Source organism: Triticum dicoccoides, chromosome 4B (genome assembly GCF_002162155.2).
Source record: "Triticum dicoccoides isolate Atlit2015 ecotype Zavitan chromosome 4B, WEW_v2.0, whole genome shotgun sequence".
Taxonomy (NCBI): Eukaryota; Viridiplantae; Streptophyta; class Magnoliopsida; order Poales; family Poaceae; genus Triticum; species Triticum dicoccoides.
In genome coordinates, this window is record NC_041387.1 from 663,141,805 (window position 1) to 663,151,240 (window position 9,436).

The following is a 9,436-nucleotide window of genomic DNA, read 5'->3' on the forward strand; positions in this document are numbered from 1 at the left end:
TGGCCGGCGGGGGCGGGGGCGGCCTGGCCGGGGGCGGGCTGGACGGCGGGGGCAGGGGCGGCTTGAAGCTCGGCTGCTCCGCTGCCCCGATGCGGTGCGGGAACTGGGAGACAAGCGAGCACCGCTCGTTTTCGGGGTCCTGGGCTGGACTGCGGGGTGGCATTTTGACTGTAAATACGTGATACAATAGGGGTACATTTATACTTCGAAACGTTTTCTTTGGTGGGACTTGCCAGAATCTTGAGATTGTGGGAGAAATCAGGTATTTTGGGATTTTGGAATTGCACTAGGATTCTGGAGAATCCGGTTGAGATTTTGGAAGTTCAATCAAGTTCTTTTCGCTCAGGATTTTCGGGACCAAGATTCTCCATAATCTGGCCAAAAGAACTGGGCCTAGATCTCATGCGGTAGCTGTTCTGCATCCATTTTAGGCACTAGCAGATCTTCTTTCTTTGTAAAGAATCCTCATTAGAACACATGAACTCCTCTGTACCATGTTTTTAGGTCTAGAAATTTTTCTTCTCTGAACATCCATTTGATCCAAAATAATAGATGCAGTTTGAGAAACTTGTTTATGCAACACTTAGGCAAAAATCTGCACTTGTTAGATCTATCTAGCCATGGCGACTCTTATCACCGGCTTTAAAGAGGCAATGCTCAATTGATAACCTTGACCACCCATGGCGGGTTAAACAGTCTTGACGGCTTATAGAGCCTATGGCGGCTTAAATAATCTTGACATAATTATCCTTATACCATTAGGCCCCTTCATAAGCCGCCATCTTGAATATGCATTGTAATGTTTTTTCCTGTCCCGCTTAAATTTGAACCGGTACTTTTTACTCCATCTTAGGCTTTCATCACAATGGCACCGAAAGCACCCACTTCCTGCAACTGGGTCAAATCCATTGTCACAGACAACACTCTTGACGACTTTGTGAAGACCGGCTATCTACCGAAGAAGGAAATCATGTCTTATCGTGCTCCTAACCCGGAGGAGGAATTTCCTCAGCCCAAAACGGGAGAGGTTGTTGTTTTCACGGATCACATGAACCGGGGTTTCTCTCCACCTGGCTCAAATTCTTCAGAGATGTGTTGCACTTCTTTGATTTTCACCCACAAGACATCAGATCCAATTCCGTGTCTAACATCTGCAACTTCCAAGTATTCAGTGAAGTATATCTTGGAGAAGAACCCAACATTTTACTCTTCAGAGAGCTATTCTACTTGAACCGCCAGAATGAGTGCGCCAGCGGCCAGAGCTTAGAACTTGGTGGTGTCTCGATCCAGCATTGTAGGGACGTAATCTTTCCTTATGCCAACCCGCCGAGTCATCCCAAAGACTGGAATCAGACATGGTCTTATTGCCAAGACACCTCTCCGACTGGTGAAAATCCTCTGCCCGGTTTTCGTGCTCTTCGTCTTGGGCCCAACCACCAGCTTCCTGACAAGATTACAGTCGCCGAACGCAAAACACTCGCCCCCACCTTAGCCAAGATCAAAGCTCTTCTGGGGAATGGTTTAACTGGCATCGACTTAGTCCGGGTTTGGCTTGCCTGGTGGGTCATTCCATTGAGCCGCCGCTCCGGCTTGATGTGCACCTATACGGGCTAAAAGGATGACCCTCTACGGCACAACCCTGATGACTTGCCTGAAGATGTCATCGACGATATGACAAAGTCCCTTTTGAACGAGAGCCTGGCAGATTGTGGTAAGGTGGGCTTAGCCCCCTTCTGCAAAGCTAACCCGGCTCCAAAGGTAAGCCTCCCATATGAAATAATTACTTTGATTTTTCGATGTTTCACCCATACTCATACCTATGCTAACTCTCACAGGCGGGTGATAAATTCTGGAAGGTCAAATATGACTATGAGGCTGCGAAGAAAGCCAGGAAGGAGAAAAGCCGCCAGGAAAGAGGCTGCAAAAAAGAAGGGCAAGGAAGCCACCGCCTCTGACCTGCTTCGGCTAGCAGGTTCTTCTGAGTCGGAGGGAGCCCTTGACTCTCTTGGCTCCTTTTTTAACCATCTTATTGACACTGATTATCAGTGGGAGGACACAGGAGCAAGCCATAGCAAGGCTGAATAGGTAACTATCATTTCCTCCGACTCCGAGCCTTTGCCAAGACAAAAAATCCGCAGAGTAACCCGGAAAGTAAGGTTTTCACATCCCTTAGCTTATCAAGATCCTCAATTTCTTTTGAAGTGACAGATTCACGAGAGCCGGAGGCAGACCCGGACCAGCAAGGATGCGAAGCTCTCCTCCGGCTTGCGAACACCCCAAGGAAGCGCCGGAACGAGGTCACTTCTGATTTAAATATCTTTTATCCTTTGGCGGGTCTCACTCGTCAACCGCTCAATTCTTCTGACTCGGATTATCAGGAAACTTCCCCTTCCTCCAGCGACTCAATGCAGTCCAATCTGCCGGCTTTCAAGACCGCACCAGGGTAATGATAACCTGCTTATCCTGTATTCATTTCAATCCATTGCATCTGTACTAACCTTTTGATTTGATGCAGTGGACAAGCCAAACCCAGCAAACGGGTTAAGAAGAACAAGCCGGCTGAAGACACGGTTGTGACCGAGCTAGTACTTGGAACAACTGCGCCTGAATCGTCAACTCATGAGCCGCCATCTGAACCAGCTCAAGATATACCAACTCCAACTGCTGACCCGCCTGCTGAGCGAGCTGTTGATGGCTTAGAAAACCCGGAAGCCCCTAGCCCGGTTAGGACGGATGATCCTCAAGACACTGATGTTGAGATCACCAGAACCGACTTTATTGAGCCGGGAAAGCCAACCGTGCTAGCTGAAGGAAATATGCCCTAGAGGCAATAATAAACTTATTATTTATTTCCTCATATCATGATAAATGTTTATTATTCATGCTAGAATTGTATTAACCGGAAACATGATACATGTGTGAATACATAGACAAACATAAAGTCACTAGTATGCCTCTACTTGACTAGCTCATTAATCAAAGATGGCTATGTTTCCTAACCATAGACATGTGTTGTCATTTGATTAATGGGATCACATCATTAGGATAATGATGTGATTGACATGACCCATTCCGTTAGCCTAGCACTTGATCGTTTAGTATATTGCTATTGCTTTCTTCATGACTTATACAAAGTTCCTGCAACTATGAGATTGTGCAACTCCCGTTTACCTGAAGAACACTTTGTGTGCTACCAAACGTCACAACGTAACTGGGTGATTATAAGGTGCTCTACAGGTGTTTCCGAAGGTACATGTTGGGTTGGCATAAATCGAGATTAGGTTTTGTCACTCCGATTGTCGGAGAGGTATCTCTGGGCCCTCTCGGTAATACTCATCACCTAAGCCTTGCAAGCATTATAACTAATGAGTTAGTTATAAGATGATGTGTTACAGAACGAGTAAAGAGACTTGCCGGTAACGATATTGAACTAGGTATTGGATACCGACGATCAAATCTCGGGCAAGTAACATACCGATGACAAAGGGAACAACGTATGTTGTTATGCGGTTTAACCAATAAAGATCTTCGTAGAATATGTAGGAACCAATATGGGCATCCAGGTCCCGCTATTGGTTATTGACCGAGAATGGTTCTAGGTCATGTCTACATAGTTCTCGAACCCGTAGGGTCCGCACGCTTAACGTTACAATGACAGTTTTATTATGAGTTTATAAGTTTTGATGTACCAAAGTTTGTTCGGAGTCCCGGATGTGATCACGGACATGACGAGGAGTCTCGAAATGGTCGAGACATAAAGATTGATATATTGGAAGCCTATGTTTGGACATCGGAAAGGTTCCGGGTGAAATCGGGATTTTACCGGAACACCGGGGGGTTACCGGAACCTCCCAGGGGTTAATGGGCCTTAGTGGGACATGAGGGAGAAGAGGAGGGCCGGCCAAAGCAGGCCGCGCGCCCCCTCTCCCCTAGTCCGAATAGGACAGGGAAGGGGGGGGCGGCGCCCCCCTTTCCTCTTTCCCCTCCCCCCTTTCCTTCTCCACCAAGGCAAGAGGGGGGAGTCCTACTCCCGGTGGGAGTAGGACTCCTCCAGGCGCACCCCAAGGGGGCTGGCCGCACCTCCCCCTCCCTCCTTTATATACGGGGGCAGGGGGGCACCCCATAACACACAAGTTGATCTACAGATCGTTCCTTAGCCGTGTGCGGTGCCCCCCTCCACCATATTCCACCTCGGTCATATCGTCGCGGAGTTTAGGCGAAGCCCTGCGCCGGTAGAACATCATCATCGTCACCACGCCGTCGTGCTGACGGAACTCATCCCCGAAGCTTTGCTGGATCGAAGCCCGGGGATCGTCATCGAGCTGAACGTGTGCTGAACTCGGAGGTGCCGTACGTTCGGTGCTTGGATCGGTCGGATTGTGAAGACGTACGACTACATCAACCACGTTGTCATAACGCTTCCGCTTACGGTCTACGAGGGTACGTGGACAACACTCTCCCCTCTTGTTGCTATGTCATCACCATGATCTTGCGTGTACGTAGGAATTTTTTTGAAATTACTACGTTCCCCAACACTAGCCAAGTGTTCTGCCGAGGAGCTTCTGGAACACCGCCGGGTCAAGCTTGACATCGCGGACTATAATCACATGATTATGGGAGAAGTCTTTTCTGGCTACATGAGCCAAGTGCACAGCAGTCGTAACGTCGAGATTGACATGGTGAAGCAGATGCACCAAAAATTTGAGGTACAACCCTTTCTCTGTATTCATTTATCTTTACTATGCCAGCCCTCAAGTCTATTGCTTATGATGAATATGCTGTAGACTTAGAAGCAAATTTAGTGACATTAGTAACATAGATGGATAAAATATGCAAGAAGTCCGGCTTACTCCATAGTCCCCAAGGGATGGCTTAACCAGCATGGTTGAACCGGTCCTTCATATGGTTGTATAAAATAAAATATTGACAAAGCTTTGAACAGCAATATGCATTAGCCCCCAAGTGCCAAGTACTATTGCTTGCAAAGTGCTTGGGACTTACTGTCATGAACCGCCACCTTAAGTAAATTCTTCGGTAGACATTAGTCCCCAAGTGCCAAGTGTTGTTGCTTGCAAAAAGGCTTGGGACTTAATATTGCATCAGGATTGTCCTAATTTTGACCCTGTATTTGTATAGGCCGCCACGAGTCAACTTGAATCAGAAGTGACTGATCTGAAGAACCGCCTTGAGGCCCAAGAGACGGAAAACCAAAGAGCCGACTCCAAGTTTAAATTCAGCGTTTTTGAACAAGAAAAACTGAAGAAAGAATTTGAAATGGAGAAAAAGGCCTGGGCTGATGAAAAAATTGCATTGATTAATCGAGCTGAGAAGGCAGAGGAGGCTCTTGAAGAAGCAACAGGTGAATTAACCGGCTTAAAACGCCATGTCTCTCAGATGGTCTCAACGATCTTTGTAAGTCATCCTGCAAGTGTTAAATACTTGAACCTTTTAACTGATCATATAATTGGAATTGACTCACCTGACCATGTTTATGCAGGCCCCAGGAGTTCAAATCTGAACCAAGATATGTTGATCAAGCTGAAGGCGTTTTATACACTGGTGGAGCAACTGTACACCGGGTTTCAGCATGCCTTAGCCACGGTGGCTTTGTCAAATGAAGTGCCTACCCTCCTGGCAGAGGTATTAAAGAAGCTTTCCATACTACCCCAACGGTTCAATGAACTAAGGCGGTCAGCTACAAGAGTCGGAGCAGTGAATGCTTTAAGCCGGGCCAAAGCTTGGCTACCAAAGTTTGACCCGGCCGACATTGCCATTGGCTATCCAAGCTTGAAGGAGGATGGTACTTCCTTTGAACAGGAAGACTTTACCGCTTGTGTGAAGGAGGTACGCCCCATGGCCACCGTGATAGCTGATGAAGTGGATCTTACCAAGTACTAGGCGGGTTATGACGCAGAGAACCGGAGAATTCCAACGCCTCACTATAAAGTGACCAGTCTGATCCCCCCACTCTGTAAGCACACCTTCGCCCCTGAAGTTGACCCGACCGGACTAGTTGATGATGAAGCTGACTTTGAAGCTTTGAACAACATTGACTGGTCATCGTCAACCTTCTAGGAAAGGGAATAGGGCGAAGAAGCGGAGAGGGCTAACCCGGACGCTTCAGGCCAACATGAGAGATAATCTGCCGTGGCGGCTCATACCTGTGATGTGCTAAAACACAATATGAATCATTTGGACTCGGGGAGTCATGTAATAGAATAGAAATAACTTTGCTTTTGCCGGGCCATCGTGCACGTTTTTGGTGCTTAATACTATTAAGCCGCCATATTAGCTTCACCCGGTTTACACTTATCATATTTTTTCTTTATGCTTGATCAAGTCTTTTAACTGCCCTGCACATAGAAATAGATGACAAGGTCCCTTGGTGGCTTACCGCAAGGCGGGTCATAATAGCTTGATACATTTAAAATAAAAGAAGAATCACAGATAGGCCTGTTGTAACATATAATGTTGAAACACAACTATAATCTTATACATGTGACCTTTTTGAATTTCCACTGCCGACTTATATGACCCGGACAGTAAGGGTGATAACCCAATCTTTGGAAACCAATATTTCTAAAGGTATAATGATTCTCATATATTGGCGACTTATCAGCCAATATCAAGCCGGGTTAAATTAACCACACTTGTACTTGTAAAACTCAAAAAATTCTCAAGTCAAACAAAGGGTGCTTTCCAAAGAAAACTTAAACCAAGTAGAATATATAAAAAATTCAAGGCTTCTGATTCGAATACGATCAGTAAACCGTTCCAAAGGGGTTAAGCTAGGTACGATCATGTAGCCCCCAGTGGCCTTGGCGTTGCGGCGATCAAGAGGGTACCGACATTTATGTTCTCTTTGGTTCGAATACGACCTATGTTTGAACAGGAAGCCCCCTAATGACCTTGAGAGTTTTTTAATGACTCTGATTCAAATACGATCAAAGTCGGTTCCCAAAAGGGGTTAAGCTATGATTCGAATACGATCAAGAAGCCCCCTAATGAGCTCGGCAGTGTGCCAATCAAAAGGGTACCGATAGCTATGTTCTCTTTGGTTCGAATACGACCTATGTTTGAACAAGAAGCCCCCTAGTGATCATACAGTTTAACGGCTAGATTCCAATACGATCATAAGCCGGATCAAACAGGTCAAGCTAAATTTGGATACGATCAGCCCCCAAGTGATCATGCGAGATGATAATGATAATAACAATGACATATTACCTTTGAGGATGAAAAAAGGACAGAGGTCCTGCTTTATTATTTATATAATATATACATCGTCAAAATATGTACATCATGAGAGCCGGTGGCTCAAGTGTAGTAAGGCAGAAGATGAGCGATATTCCACGGCTGGCGGGTCTCCTCCTCCGACTTACGTGAGTCTTTGTGCTCTCGAACATCGATAAGGTAGTATGACCCGTTGTTCAAGTTCTTACTGACCACAAAGGGCCCTTCCCAAGATGGGGATAACTTGTGTGTATTAGTTTGATCCTTGATGAGCCGGAGCACCAAATAACCTTCCTAAAAGGTTCTGGACTTAACTCGGCGGCTGTGATAGCGGCGCATGTCCTGTTGGTAAATTGCCGAGCGAGCTGCTGCCAAGTCACGCTTTTCATCTAACAGGTCAAGGGCATCCTGATGCGCCTGTTCATTGTCCGCCTCAACATAAGCCGCCACGCGGGGCGAGTCATGACGGATGTCACTAGGGAGAACCGCCTCAGCTCCGTAGACCATGAAGAAAGGCGTATAACCCATAGACCTGTTGGGAGTAGTGTTGATGCTCCATATCACAGAGGGTAACTCCTCAACCCAACAACCCGGCGTCCGCTGCAAGGGGACCAAAAGCCGGGGCTTGATGCCTTTCAAGATCTCCTGATTGGCTCTCTCAGCTTGAACCATTGGATTGGAGGTGAGCCACTGATGAAACATCAAGCCGAACATGCTCACGTTGACAAAATTCTTGCATGGTGCCTTTAGACAGATTAGTGTCATTGTCAGTTATAATCCTGTGTGGAAAGCCAAAGCGAAATATCACCTTCTTCATGAACTGAACCGCCATAGCTGCATCGCACTTACTAACTGGCTCTGCCTCAACCCACTTTGTAAATTTATCAACCGCCACCAAAAGGTGGGTCTTTTTATCTTTGGACCTTTTAAAAGGCCCAACCATGTCAAGACCCCAGACTGCAAATGGCCAAGTAATTGGAATCATCCTCAACTCTTGAGCCGGCACGTGAGCCCGTCTTGAGAACTTCTGACAGCCGTCACATTTACTGACCAGGTCCTCTGCATCAGCATGAGCCGTCAACCAATAAAATCCATGATGGAAAGCCTTAGCCACAAGGGATTTTGACCCGACATGGTGGCCACAATCCCCTTCATGAATCTCATGTAGAATTTCTTGGCCTTCTTCAGGGGAGACACAACGCTGAAACGCCCTGGTAACACTGCGATGATGCAACTCGCCATTGGCAATTGTCATTGACTTAGACCGCCGGGTTATCTGTCTGGCCAAGGTTTCATCCTCAGGCAACTCACCCCGGGTCATGTAAGCCAAGTATGGCACTGTCCAATCTGGGATGACGTGAAGAGCCGCCACCAATTGTGCTTCTGGGTCAGGAACAGCCAAGTCTTCCTCTGTAGGTAACTTGACAGAAGGGTTATGCAGAATATCCAAGAAAGTATTAGGCGGCACCGGCTTACGCTGAGAGCCCAACCGGCTTAAGGCATCAGCCACCTCGTTCTTTCTGCGGTCAATGTGCTCCACTTGGTAACCCTTGAAATGTCCAGCAATGGCATCAACCTCACGGTGATAAGCCGCCATGAGAGGATCCTTGGAATCCCACTTGCCAGCTGATACTTGTTGAGCCACCAAATCTGAATCGCCAAAGCACCTTACCCGGCTTAAACTCATCTCCTTAGCCATCCGAAGACCATGGAGCAAGGCCTCATACTCAGCTGCATTGTTAGTACAGGGAAACATCAACCGTAGCACATAACAAAATTTGTCACCTCGAGGGGAAGCTAACACGACTCTAGCCCCCGAGACCTCCAATTGCCTGGACCCGTCAATGTGAATAGTCTAATATGTGTTATCCGGCTTTATTCAGGTATCTGCAGCTCTGTTCAATCATTGATGAAATCCACCAGTGCTTGAGATTTGATAGCAGTGTGTGGCACATATTTTAAACCATGAGGCCCAAGTTCAATGGCCCACTTGGCGATTCGTCGTGTGACTTCTCTGTTTTGAATGATATCTCCTAAGGCATATCCTATTTGGCGCTTATGCGCCGGTTCGCCAACCGGCGCCAAAGCTCCCCCTAAACCAAAAGCATTGTCTGGACTTGGGCTATACCTATGTCTATATCTATCTTCTATCTATACGAAAAATTCTTTTCTGAGCCCGGGCTCATTTGCTCCTGTGTTGAAT